This window comes from Delphinapterus leucas, chromosome 6, assembly GCF_059928025.1.
Source record: "Delphinapterus leucas isolate spDelLeu-1000000601 "Yukka" chromosome 6, BTC_Dleu_Yukka2, whole genome shotgun sequence".
In the NCBI taxonomy this organism is placed as follows: Eukaryota; Metazoa; Chordata; class Mammalia; order Artiodactyla; family Monodontidae; genus Delphinapterus; species Delphinapterus leucas.
Genome location: NC_143134.1, coordinates 13,656,852 through 13,672,141, shown reverse-complemented (window position 1 = coordinate 13,672,141; position 15,290 = coordinate 13,656,852). Strand labels below are relative to the sequence as shown.

The following is a 15,290-nucleotide window of genomic DNA, read 5'->3' as shown; positions in this document are numbered from 1 at the left end:
CTGTGAAGAATAAATGAGATATTATAAATGTACTCAGTACAGTAACTGACTTATAATAAGGGATCAATAAAAGTTAATATCCTTTTGTTGCCTTCCTCCAAAGGTGGCATCATCACTCTGGCCCAATTCCTTTCGAGGCTTAAGAAGGTATGGGGGCTGAGGTAGGAGGGTGTCGGGGGGATGTGTTGGAAAATTGAGGAGCCTGGGACTGAAATGCAGATTCAGTTCTTGCTCTAAATCCTGGATAAATTACTGATCTATAAAACAAGGCATCTGTCTAAATGATCTCTAAGGTTCCTTTCTGGTGCTAAAGATCCTCAGTTTGGGATAAAACATTTATAGTGGGTTCTTCCTTTTTCTCTAGAGCCACTGCTGCTTAGTCCTAACACCAGGTGGCGCTAGAAAACAACTTAATGGAAAAGGACAAAGGCTTTTCCGGGGTGAAGGTGGGAGAGTCTAGAAAGTTACTATTTTCTTCTTATAGACTGTTATAAAGCAGAACTCCTGCATCTGGTAGTTGCTCAGAAAGCACCACTTTGAGGAAACAGCACCCAGAAACAAAACGCTCACTCTAGTCCTAGGACCTCAGGCTTTGGGAAAGGACCCCAGGAAATTGGGGACTGCCCCAGAGAGTTTCTAGGCTTTGATTTTGGAATAGGGGAGCTTCTCTGTTTTTGAGCAGAAGCACGAGGTAATTGGAGCTGTGCTCTAGGATGATACATCTAGTTGCCATGTGATGGGAGTGTCTGGCACAGGGGAGAATCGTTTGGGAGACTCTTATGACAGAAAAGAATCCACGTGCACGGGTCTGAAATAGAAGAGTGGGGACTTCCCTGGTGGTCCAGTGGTTAGGACTCCGCACTCCCAACGCAGGGGGCACGGGTTCAATCCCTGGTCAGGGAACTAAGATCCCACATGCCGCATGGCGTGGCCAAAGGAAAGAAAAAGAAATAGAAGAGTGGGAGTGAGCATAGCAATGGGTGAGATGTTACAGCAACAGAATCTCTAGAACTTGGCAACTATTTAAATAAAGAGGCTTCAAGTAGGATAAGTCATTATGAAAGACGACTCCTGGATAAGTAGGAAAATGTTGGGGCCACTGACAGAAAACACATGACTTTGGGTGGCAGCATTACCGTTACTCCTGCACTTCACGGGTACACCTAGAAGGAACCATGAAGGCTTCTCCCTCATAGGTACTGAGGAATCCCTGGTGCACGAGCTTTGGTCCTAAAAGGGCCAGACTCGGCCTTTTCTCAAGAAATGCTTTCTTGGGCTTCCCTGGTGGTGCAGTGGTTGAGAGTCCGTCTGCCGATGCAGGGGACACGGGTTCGTGCCCCGGTCTAGGAAGATCCCACATGCCGTGGAGCAGCTAGGCCCGTAAGCCATGGCCGCTAAGCCTGTGCGTCCGTAGCCTGTGCTCCGCAACGGGAGAGGCCACAACAGTGAGAGGCCCGCGTACCGCAAAAAAAAAAAAAAAAAAAAAAAAAAAAGAAATGTTTTCTTACACATGATTTTATTTTACTTACAAAATCCAGAGGCATTTCTCTGTTGATAATGGGGACAGGGGATGTATAGGAAATCTCTGTACCTTTCACTCAGTTTTGCTGTGAGCCTAAAACTGCTCTTAAAAAAAAAAAAAAGGAAATCTGTTTTTTAAACTCTTGGCAGATTCTGGGAAGATGGTGCAGTAGGAAGCACTAAGAATCTGTCTCCCCCACTCCCAGACAAAAATTGCACTGGCAGAAATCTGTCTGATGTAACTATTATGGAACTCTGGACAGCTTACTGAAGGCTTGCAATGTCCAGGGGAAGACTTGGGACTGTTCATTTTGGCCAGTTTCAGCTCTCAGCACAGCAGCAGCTACCCATCCCCAACCCCGTGGCAGGCAGCTGTGCATGGTCCCTGGAGCAGCTTTGCACAGCTTGCAGGAGCCTGGGTGGGCAAAAAGGACATCAGTGATCTGTGCTCTGGTCACTGGTGACTGCTTCTGATCACAGAGGGGCAGACAAAGAGGCAGTGCCCATTGTTGTAGCCCCTCCCCCACCAATAGAAGTCCCTCCTCATCTGGCTGAAGTGACAGCCAGGAGATTTAAGGGACAGTGCCCTTTTTTAACCCCCTTTTTCTTTTTCCCCTTTTGGTAGTCAGATACTAAAGACTAGACTATTAAAAAATGACTACATATATGGGGAAAATTAGAAAGTGACTGGGCATGCCCAAGGAAAGTCTCAGAAAATACCTAAGAATACCTTAAGTTTACACCTGAGACACGCTCAGCTGAGATACAGTCTATGGAATCAAAAAAAAAAAAAAACAATAAACAAACAGTGACAAAAAACAGCAAACCCTGGGAGAAGGCAGAGAATATAATTTCCAGAGTTACCACATTATTAGATTCAAATGTCCAGTTTTCAACCCAGAAATATCACAAGAAACAGGGAAGTACGGCCCATTCAAAGAAATAAAATAGGTCGATAGAATCTGTCCCTGAAAAAGATCCAACAGAAGAAATATTAGACAAAGATTTTAAAACAGCTGCATAGAAATGTTCAAAGAACTAAAGGAACATGTGGAGAAAGTCAAGAAAACAATGTATGATCAAAATGAAAATATCAGTAAAGAGACAGAAAATCTGGAAAGAGGTCAAAAGGATATTCTGGAGCTAAAAAGTAAAATAACTGAAATTAAAAATTCACTAGAGGAATTCAAATGCAGATTTGAGCAGGCAGAAGAAAGAATCAGCAAACTTAAAGAAAGGACAAAGGGAATGATCAAGTATGAGGAACAGAAAGTAAAGAGACTGAAGAAAAGTGAACAGAACCTAAGGGACCTGAGGCACCAAAAAGCAGACCAACACCACACAGTGGGAGTCCCAGAAAGAGAAGAGAGAGAGAAAACGGCAGAGAGGGTATCTGAAGAAATAATGGATGAAAACTTCCCAAACTTGGTGAAAAACATGAATATAAATATCCAACAGGGGACTTCCCTGGCAGTCCAGTGGTTAAGACTCCGCGCTTCCACTGCAGGGGGTATGGGTTCAATCCCTGGTCAGGGAACTAAGATCCCACATGATGTGTGGTGTGGCCAAAAAGAAAAAAATTAAGAAAAAAATATCCAACAGGCTCAATAAGCTCCAAGTAAGATGAACTGAAAGCCAAAGAAAAAGAGAAAATCTGGAAACCAGCAAGAGAGAAGCAAATAATCACATACAAGGATCCTCAATAGGATTATCAGCAGATTTCTCATTAGAATCATTGGAGACCATAAGGCAGTGGGCTGATATAGTCAAAATACTAAAAGAAAAGAAACCGTCAACCAAGAATTCTATGTCTAGCAAAACTGCCCTTCAAAAGTAAGGGAGAAATTAAGACATCAAGATAAAAGCAAGACAGTTTGTTACCAGTGGACCTGTCCTGCAAGAAATGCTCAAGAGTCCTGCAAGAAATAAAAAGACACTAGAAGCCATAATAGTAACTCAAATCTATATGGAGAAATCAAGATCTCAATAAAGGTAAATACATGGATAATTATCAAAGCTAGTATTATTGTAACAATGGTTTGTAACTCTACTTTTTGTTTTCTACATAATTTAGGAGACTACTGAATTTTAAAAATGTATTAGTTTATGTTTTGGGGCACACAATGTAGAAAGATGTAATTTTATGACATCAACAGCTGAAAGGGATGCGGATGAAGCTGTAAAGGAGCAGAGTTTGGGTACGTTATTGAAGTTAGGCTGGTATAAATTCAAACTATACTGTTATAACTTTAGGATGTTAAACGTAATCCTTGCGGTAACCACAAAGAAAACAGCTATAGAATATACACAAAAGGAAATGAGAAAGGAATTTAAACATCTCACTATAAAAAATCAACTGAACACAAAAGAAGACTAACACAGGAAATGAGCAATAAAAAAGCTACAAGGCATTTAGGAAACAAATAGCAAAATCACAGAAGTAAATCTCTCCTTATCAGTAATTACTTTAAGTGTAAATAGTTTAAACTCTTCAATCAAAAGACAGAGATTGGCAAAATTGATAAAAACACATGATACAACTATATCTACGAGACCCACTTTCGATCCAAAGACACAAATAGAGGGAAAACAAAGGATGGAAAAAGTTACTCCATGTAAATAGCAACCAAAAGAGAGCATGGGTGGATATAAAAATATCCGAAAAATACGTAAAATTGAAAAAGTTTACAATAAAGAAAGACACTGTATATTAATAAAAGTTTCAATAAAGCAAGAAGATAAAACAATTATAAACATTTGTGCATCAAAATATGTGAAATTAAAACTGACAGAATTGAAGGGAGAAATAAAACAATTTTACAATAATAACTGGATGCTTCGTGATCCATTATCACAATAATGGATAAAACAACCAGACAGCACCTTACTGTACAGCAGAAACTAACACAACATTTTAAGTCAACTATACTCCAATAAAATTTTTTTTAAAAAACCAAAAAAACAGAAGATAAGAAAGGAAACAGACACTTAACAATACAATAGATCAACTAGATCTAACAAACACAACAATAGCACACATATTCTTCTCAGGTGCACATGGGCTATCCCCCAGGATATAGGTTAGGCCACAAATGAAGTCTCAGATTTTGAAAGATGGATATCATACAAAATATCTTCTCCAACCCCAATGCATAGAAGTTAGAAATCAACAACAGAAGGAAAACTAAAAAATTCACAAAACTGTGGAAATTAAAAAATACACTCCAACAACCAATGGATCAAAGAAGAAAATACAAAAAAAAAAAGAAAATACAGACTAATGAAAACAAAACCACAACATGCCAAAACTTATGGGGTGAAATGTGAGTGTTGCTAATTGGGAAAGTTATAGCCATAAACACTTACTTTAAAAATAAGAAAGAACAACTCAACAAATTAAAAAAACCCAACCCAATAGAAAAATGGGCAGGAGACTTAAATAGGCATTTCTCCAAAGAAGCTCAACATCACTAATAATTAGAGAAATGCAAATCAAAACTACAATGAGCTACCACCTCACACAAGTCGGAATGGCCATCATTAAAAGTCTACAAATAACAAATGCTGGAGAGGGTATGGAGAAAAGGGAACCCCCCTACACTGTCGGTGGGAATGTAAATTGGTGCAGCCACTATGGAGAACAGTACGCAGGTTCCTTAAAAAACTAAAAGTAGAAGATGGCGGAAGAGTAAGACATGGAGATCACCTTCCTCCTCACAGATACACCAGAAATAAATCTATACGTGGAACAACTCCTACAGAACACCTACTGAACGCTGGCAGAAGACCTCAGACCTCCCAAAAGGCAAGAAACCCCCCACGTACCTGGGTAGGGCAAAAGAAAAAAGAATAAACAGAGACAAAAGGATAGAGACGGGACCTGCACCAGTGGGAGGGAGCCAAGAAGGAGGAAAGGTTTCCACACACTAGAAGCCCCTTCGCGGGCGGAGACTGTGGGTGGCGGAGGGGGAAAGCTTCGGAGCTGCAGAGGACAGCGCAGCAACAGGGGTGCCATGGGCAAAGCGGAGAGATTCCCGCACAGATGATCAGGGCCGACCAGCACTCACCAGCCCGAGAGGCTTGTCTGCTCACCCGCCGGGGCGGGCGGGGTTGGGAGCTGAGGCTCGGGCTTCGGTCAGATCCCAGGGAGAGGACTGGGGTTGGCGGCGTGAACACAGCCTGCAGGGAGTTAAAGCGCCACAACTAGCCGGGAGGGAGTCCGGGGAAAAGTCCGGACCTGCCGAAGAGGCAAGAGACTTTTTCTTCCCTCTTTGTTTCCTGGTGCGGGAGGAGAGGGGATTAAGAGCGCTGCTTCAAGGAGCTCCAGAGACAGGCGCGAGCCGCGACTAAAAGCGCGGACCCCAGAGACGGGCATGAAATGCTAAGGCTGCTGCTGCCGCCACCAAGAAGCCTGTGTGCGAGCACAGGTTACTATCCACACCCCACTTCCGGGGAGCCTGTCCAGCCCGCCACTGCCAGGGTCCCAGGATCCAGGGACAACTTCCCCAGGAGAATGCACGGTGCGCCTCAGGCTGGTGCAACGTCACGCCGGCCTCTGCTGCCGCAGGCTCGCCCCGCACTCCGTGACCCTTGCTCCCCCTGGCCTGAGTGAGCCAGAGCCCCCGAATCAGCGGCTCCTTTAACCCCGTCCTGTCTGAGCAAAGAACAGACACCCTCCAGCCACCTACACGCAGAGGCTGGACCAAATCCAAAGCTGAGTCCCTGGGAGCTGTGAGAACAAAGAAGAGAAAGGGAAATCTCTCCCAGCAGACTCAGAAGCAGCGGATTAAAGTTCCACATTCAACTTGATGTCTGTGAAATACATGAATGGACAACGAATCATCTCAAATTGAGGAGGTGGACTTTGAGAGCAATGTTTATACTGTATAGCTTTGTTTCCACTATTTGTCCTAGGGTTCTATCCATCCATTTTTTTGTTTTGTTTTTTTAATTTTTTTTCTTAATAATTATTTTTTTATTTTAATAACTTTATTATATTTTCTTACTTTACTTTATCTTCTTTCTTTCTTTTTTACCTTCCTTCCCTCCCTCCTTCCTTCCTTTCCCTTTCTTTCTTTCTTGCTTGCTTGCTTTCTTCTAATTGTTTCTTTCTACTTTTTCTCCCTTTTACTCTGAGCCGTGTAGATGAAAGGCTTTTGGTGCTGCAGCCAGGAGTCAGTGCTGTGCCTCTGAGGTGGGAGAGCCAACTTCAGGACACTGGTCCACAAGAGACCTCCCAGCTACACATGATATCAAACGGCAAAAATCTCCCAGAGATCTCCATCTCAACACCAGCACCCAGCTTCACTCAACGACCAGCAAGCTACAGTGCTGGACATCCTATGCCAAACAACTAGCAAGACAGGAACACAACCCCACCCATTAGCAGAGAGGCTGCCTAAAATCATAATAAGTCCACAGACACCCCAAAACACACCACCAGACGTGGACCTGTCCACCAGAAAGACAAGATCCAGCCTCATCCACCAGAACACAGGCACTAGTCCCTTCCACCAGGAAGCCTACACAACCCTCTGAACCAACCTTAGCCACTGGGGACAGACAACAAAAACAACAGGAACTACGAGCTTGCAGCCTGCAAAAAGGAGACCCCAAACACAGTAAGATAAGCAAAATGAGAAGACAGAAAAACACACAGCAGATGAAGGAGCAAGATAAAAACCCACCAGACCTAACAAATGAAGAGGAAATAGACAGTCTACCTGAAAAAGAATTCAGAATAATGATAGTAAAGATGATCCAAAATCTTGGAAATAGAATGGACAAAATGCAAGAAACATTTAACAAGGACCTAGAAGAACTAAAGATGAAACAAACAACGATGAACAACACAATAAATGAAATTAAAAATTCTCTAGATGGGATCAATAGCATAATAACTGAGGCAGAAGAACAGATAAGTGACCTGGAAGATAAAATAGTGGAAATAACTACTGCAGAGCAGAATAAAGAAAAAAGAATGAAAAGAACTGAGGACAGTGTCACAGACCTCTGGGACAACATCAAACGCACCAACATTCGAATTATAGGGGTTCCAGAAGAAGAAGAGAAAAAGAAAGGGACTGAGAAAATATTTGAAGAGATTATAGTTGAAAACTTCCCTAATATGGGAAAGGAAATAGTTAATCAAGTCCAGGAAGCACAGAGAGTCCCATACAGGATAAATCCAAGGAGAAATACGCCAAGACACATATTAATCAAACTGTCAAAAATTAAATACAAAGAAAACATATTAAAAGCAGCAAGGGAAAAACAACAAATAACACACAAGGGAATCCCCATAAGGTTAACAGCTGATCTTTCAGCAGAAACTCTGTAAGCCAGAAGGGACTGGCAGGATATATTTAAAGTGATGAAGGAGAAAAACCTGCAACCAAGATTACTCTACCCAGCAAGGATCTCATTCAGATTTGATGGAGAAATTAAAACCTTTACAGACAACCAAAACCTGAGAGAGTTCAGCACCACCAAACCAGCTTTACAACAAATGCTAAAGGAACTTCTCCAGTTAAGAAGCACAAGAGAAGGAAAAGACCTACAATAACGAACCCAAAACAATTAAGAAAATGGGAATAGGAACATATATATCGATAATTACCTTAAATGTAAATGGACTAAATGCTCCCACCAAAAGACACAGATTGGCTGAATGCATGCAAAAACAAGACCCATATATTTGCTATCTACAACAGACCCACTTCAGACCTAGAGACACATACAGACTGAAAGTAAGGGGATGGAAAAAGACATTTCATGCAAATGGAAACCAAAAGAAAGCTGGAGTAGCAATTCTCATATCAGACAAAATAGACTTTAAAATAAAGACTATTACAAGAGACAAAGAAGGACACTACATAATGATCAAGGGATCGATCCAAGAAGAAGATATAACAATTGTAAATATTTATGCACCCAACACAGGAGCACCTCAATACATAAGGCAAATACTAACAGCCATAAAAGGGGAAACTGACAGTAACACATTCATAGTAGGGGACTTCAACACGCCACTTTCACCAATGGACAGATCATCCAAAATGAAAATAAATAAGGAAACACAAGCTTTAAATGATACATTAAACAAGATGGACTTAATTGATATTTATAGGACATTGCATCCCAAAACAACAGAATACACATTTTTCTCTGGTGCTCATGGAACATTCTCCAGGATAGATCATATCTTGGGTCACAAATCAAACCTTGGTAAATTTAATAAAACTGAAATTGTTTCAAGTATGTTTTCTGACCACAATGCTATGAGATTAGATATCAATTACAGGAAAAGATCTATAAGAAATACAAACACCCTCTGAACCAACTGAGGCTGAACAATACACTACTTAATAACAAAGTGATCACTGAAAAAAACAAAGAGGAAATTAAAAAATACCTAGAAACAAATGACAATGGAGACACGACGATCCAAAATCTATGGGATGCAGCAAAAGCAGTTCTAAGAGGGAAGCTTATAGCAATACAATCCTACCTTAAGAAACAGGAAACATCTCGAATAAACAACCTAACCTTGCACCTAAAGCAATTAGAGAAAGAAGAACAAAAAAACCCCAAAGTTAGCAGAAGGAAAGAAATCATAAAAATCCTATCAGAAATAAGTGAAAAAGAAATGAAGGAAACGATAGCAAAGATCAATAAAACTAAGAGCTGGTTCTTTGAGAAGATAAACAAAATTGATAAACCAATAGCCAGACTCATCAAGAAAAAAAGGGAGAAGACTCAAATCAATAGAATTAGAAATGAAAAAGGAGAAGTAACAACCGACACTGCAGAAATACAAAAAAAATCAGGAGAGATTACCACAAGCAACTATATGCCAATAAAATGGACAACCTGGAAGAAATGGACAAATTCTTAGAAACACACAACCTGCCAAGACTAAATCAGAAAGAAATAGAAAATATGAACAGACCAATCACAAGCACTGAAATTGAAACTGTGATTAAAAATCTTCCAACAAACAAAAGCCCAGGACCAGATGGCTTCACAGGTGAATTCTATCAAACATTTAGAGAAGAGCTAACACATATCCTTCTCAAACTCTTCCAAAATATAGCAGAGGGAGGAACACTCCCAAACTCATTCTACGAGGCCACCATCACCTTGATACCAAAACCAGACAAGGATGTCACAAAGAAAGAAAACTACGGGCCAATATCACTGATGAACATAGATGCAAAAATCCTCAATAAAATACTAGCAAACAGAATCCAACAGCACATTAAACGGATCATACACCATGATCAAGTGGGGTTTATTCCAGGAATACAAGGATTCTTAAATATACGCAAATCAATCAATGTGATAAACCATATTAACAAATTGAAGGAGAAAAACCATATGATCATCTCAATGGATGCAGAGAAAGCTTTCGACAAAATTCAACACCCATTTATGATAAAAATCCTGCAGAAAGTAGGCATAGAGGGAACTTTCCTCAACATAATAAAGGCCATGACAAACCCACAGCCAACATCATCCTCAATGGTGAAAAACTGAAAGCATTTCCACTAAGATCAGGAACAAGACAAGGTTGCCCACTCTCACCACTCTTATTCAACATAGTCTTGGAAGTTTTAGCCACAGCAATCAGAGAAGAAAAGGAAATAAAAGGAATCCAAATTGGAAAAGAAGAAGTAAAGCTGTCACTGTTTGCAGATGACATGATGCTATACATAGAGAATCCTAAAGATGCTACCAGAAAACTACTAGAGCTAATCAATGAATTTGGTAAAGTAGCAGGATACAAAATTAATGCACAGAAATCTCTGGCATTCCTATACACTAATGATGAAAAATCTGAAAGTGAAATCAAGAATACACTCCCATTTACCATTGCAACAAAAAGAATAAAATATCTAGGAATAAACGTACCTAAGGAGACAAAAGACCTGTATGCAGAAAATTATAAGACACTGATGAAAGAAATTAAAGATGATACAAATAGATGGAGAGATATACCAAGTTCTTGGATTGGAAGAATCAACATTGTGAAAATGACTCTACTACCCAAAGCAATCTACAGATTCAATGCAATCCCTATCAAACTACCACCGGCATTTTTCACAGAACTAGAACCAAAAATTTCACAATTTGTATGGAAACACAAAAGACCCAGAATAGCCAAAGCAATCTTGAGAACAAAAAACGGAGCTGGAGGAATCACGCTCCCTGACTTCAGACTATACTACAAATCTACAGTAATCAAGACAGTATGGTACTGGCACAAAAACAGAAAGATAGATCAATGGAACAGGATAGAAAGCCCAGAGATAAACCCATGCACATATGGTCACCTTATCTTTGATAAAGGAGGCAGGAATGTACAGTGGAGAAAGGACAGCCTCTTCAATAAGTGGTGCTGGGCAAACTGGACAGCTACATGTAAAAGTATGAGATTAGATCACTTCCTAACACCATACACAAAAATAAGCTCAAAATGGATTAAAGACCTAAATGTAAGGCCAGAAACTATCAAACTCTTAGAGGAAAACATAGGCAGGACACTCTATGACATAAATCACTTCAAGATCCTTTTTGACCCACCTCCTAGAGAAATGGAAATAAAAATAAACAAATGGGACCTAATGAAACTTCAAAGTTTTTGCACAGCAAAGGAAACCATAAACAAGACCAAAAGACAACCCTTAGAATGGGAGAAAATATTTGCAAATGAAGCAACTGACAAAGGATTAATCTCCAAAATTTATAAGCAGCTCATGCAGCTCAATAACAAAAAAACAAACAACCCAATCTAAAAATGGGCAGAAGACCTAAATAGATATTTCTCCAAAGAAGATATACAGACTGCCAATAAGTACATGAAAGAATGCTCAACTTCATTAATCATTAGAGAAATGCAAATCAAAACTACAATGAGATATCATCTCACACCAGTCAGAATGGCCATCATCAAAAAATCTAGAAACAGGGCTTCCCTGGTGGCGCAGTGGTTGAGAGTCCGCCTGCCGATGCAGGGGACATGGGTTCGTGCCCTGGTCCGGGAAGATCCCACATGCCTCGGAGCAGCTAGGCCCGTGAGCCATGGCCGCTGCACCTGCGCGTCCAGAGCCTGTGCTCCATAACAAGAGAGGCCACAACAATGAGAGGCCCATGTACCTCAAAAAAAAAAAAAAAGAAAAGAAAAAAATCTAGGAACAATAAATGCTGGAGAGGGTGTGGAGAAAAGGGAACCCTCTTACACTGTTGGTGGGAATGTAAACTGATACAGCCACTGTGGAGAACAGTATGGGGTTCCTTAAAAAAGTAAGAATAGAACTACCATATGACCCAGCAATCCCACTACTGGGCATATACCCTGAGAAAACCATAATTCAAAAAGAGTCATGTACCAAAATGTTCATTGCACCTCTATTTACAATAGTCCGGAGATGGAAACAACCTAAGTGTCCATCATCAGATGAATGGATAAAGAAGATGTGGCACATATATACAATGGAATATTACTCAGCCATAAAAAGAAACGAAATCGAGCTATTTGTAGTGAGGTGGATAGACTTAGAGTATGTCATACAGAGTGAAGTAAGTCAGAAAGAGAAAGACAAATACCATATGCTAACACATATATATGGAATTTAAGAAAAAAAAATGTCATGAAGAACCTAGGGGTAAGACAGGAATAAAGACACAGACCTACTAGAGAATGGACTTGAGAATATGCGGAGGGGGAAGGGTAAGCTGTGACAAAGCGAGAGAGAGGCATGGACATATATACACTACCAAACGTAAAGTAGATAGCTAGTGGGAAGCAGTCGCATAGCACAGGGAGATCAGCTCGGTGCTTTGTGACCGCCTGGAGGGGTGGTATAGGGAGGGTGGGAGGGAGGGAGACGCATGAGGGAAGAGATATGGGAACATATGTATATGTATAACTGATTCACTTTGTTATAAAGCAGAAACTAACACACCATTGTAAAGCAATTATACTCCAATAAAGAAGTAAAAAAAAAATAAGATATTTACATAGGGTGGGAGGGAGGGAGATGCAAGAGGGAAGAGATATGGGGACATATGTATATGTATAACTGATTCACTTTGTTATAAAGCAGAAACTAACACACCATTGTAAAGCAATTATACTGTAATAAAGATGCTAAAAAAAAAAAGTAAAAGTAGAGCTACCATATGATCCAGCAATCCCACTACTGGGCATATACCTAGACAAAACTCTAATTTGAATAGATACATGCCACCCCTATGTTCACAGCAGCACTATTTATGATAGCCAACACATGGAAACAACCTAAATGTCCACGGACAGCTGAATGGATAAAATAGAAGTGGTATATATATACAATGGAATACTACTCAGCCTTAAAAAAGAAAGTAATAATGCCATTTTCAGCAACATGGATGAACCTAGAGATTATCATACTAAGAGAAGTAACTCAGAAGGAGAAAGACAAATACCATGTGATATCACTTATATGTGGAATCTAAAATATGACACAAATTAACTTACCTACAAAACAGAAACAGACTCACAGACATAGATAACAGAACTGTAGTTGCCAAGCGGGAGGGGTTGGGGGAGGGATGGACTGGGAATTTGGGGTTAGCAGATGCAAACTATTACATATAGAATGGATAAATGACAAGGTCCTACTGTATAGCACAGGGAACCATATTCAATATCCTGAGATAAACCATAGTGGAGAAGAAAAGAAAAAAGAATGTATATATATGTGTAACTGAATCACTTTACTGTACAGCAGAAATTAACACAACATTGTAAATCAACTTTATTCAATAAAAAAACAAGAAAGATGGGACTTCCCTGGCGGTCCACTGGTTAAGACTCCATGCTTGCAGTGCAGGGGGCATGGGTTCAATCTGTGGTCAGGGGAAATAAGATCCCACATGCCACACGGTATGGCAAAAAAAAAAAAAAAAAAAAATCAAATCAACAACCTAACTTTATAACTTAAGGAACTAGAAAAAGAAGAACAAACTAAACCCAAAGCTAGCAGGAGGAAGGAAATAATAAAGATTAGAATAGAGAGAAACAAAACAGAGAAGAGAAAAACAATAAAGAAAATCAATGAAACCAAAAGTTGGCTCTTCAAAAGGATCAACAAAATTGACAAACCTTTAGATACTGGACTAAGAATAAAGGACAAAAGAATCAAATTACAAAAATCAGAAATAAAAGGGAGGACATTACTATTGATTCTAAAGAGAGAAAAAGGATGTAAGAGAGTACTATGAACAATTATATACCAACATGTTGCACAACATAGATAAAATGGACAAATTCCTAGAAACACGAAACCAACCAAGACTAAATCATGAAGAAATAGAAAATGTGTATAGACCTACAATTAGTAAGGAGATTGAATTTTAAAAATCTCCAGACAGAGAAAAGCCCTGGACCCAGTTGCTTCACTGCCAAATACTACCAAACATTTGAAGAACTAATATCAATCCTTCTTTTAAACTTTTCCAAAAAATCAAAGAGGATGCAACACCTCTTAATTCACTCAATGAGGCCAGAATTACCCTTCCACCAAAGGCCAGATAAAGACACAACAATAAAACTACAAACAAATATCCCTCATGAACATCAATGCAAAAATCCTCAACAAAATGCTAGCAAATCAAATTCAACAACATATTAAAAGGATTATGCCCCATGCCCAAGTGGGATTAATTCCCAGAATGCAAGGATGGTTCAACATACAAAAATCAATGTAATACACTACATTAACAGAAAGAAAAAAAAAACATCACACACGATCACCTCAATTGATGTAGAAAATGCTTCTGACAAAATTCAACGCCCTTTCATGGTAAAAACATTGAAAAAACTAGGAATAGAAGAAGAAAACTACCTCAACACAGTAAACGCAATATACAAAAACCCAGAGCAAACATTATACTCAATGGTGACAGATTGAAAACTTTTCCTCTAATATCAGGAACAAGACAAGGATGCCTGCTTTCACCACTTCCACTGTACATAGTACTGGAGTTCTACCCAGAGCAATTAGGTAAGAAAAAGAAATAAGAGGCATCCAAACTGAAAAAGAAGAAGTAAAATTATCTCTGTAGATGACATTATCTCACATATAGAAAACCCTAAAAGATTCCACACAAAGAAAACTATTAGAGCTAATAAATGAATTCAGCAAAGTAGCAGGATACAAAGTCAATACATAAAAATTAGCTGCATTTGTATATACTAATAATGAGCAATCTAAAAAGGAAATTACAAAAACAATTCCATTTATAATATGGAAAAGAATAAAATACTTAGGAATTAACTTTACCAAGGAAGTGAAACACTTGTTCAATGAAAAATATAAAACATTGCTGAAAGAAATTAAAGAGATAAATAAATGAAAATAGATCCCACATTCACTGATTATGAGACCTGATATTGTTAAAATGTCAATATTACCCAAAACAATCTACAAATTAAATGGAATCCCTATCAAAATCCCAATGACATTTTTTTTGCAGAAATAGAAAAATCCCACCCTAAAATTCATAGAGAGTCTCATGGGACCTTGAATAATTAAAACAATCTTGAAAAAGAAGAGCAAAACTGGAGTACTCACACTTCCTGATTTCAAAACTTACCACAAAGCTACAGAAATCAAAACAGTGTTGTATTGGCATAAGGACAGACATAACAATAATAGAATAGAAAACCCAGAAATAGACCCTTGCATCTATTGTCAGCCGATTTTTGACAAGGATGCCAAGAC

At 39.3% G+C, this 15,290-nt stretch overlaps 1 protein-coding gene across 6 annotated transcripts in view; it reads right to left on the bottom strand.

Annotated features, from left to right (window-relative positions):
• SAP30 (Sin3A associated protein 30) overlaps window positions 1-15,290 on the bottom strand; it is a 136,354-nt gene that overhangs the window by 64,182 nt on the left and 56,882 nt on the right. The gene's annotated exons all lie outside the window — the stretch shown is intronic.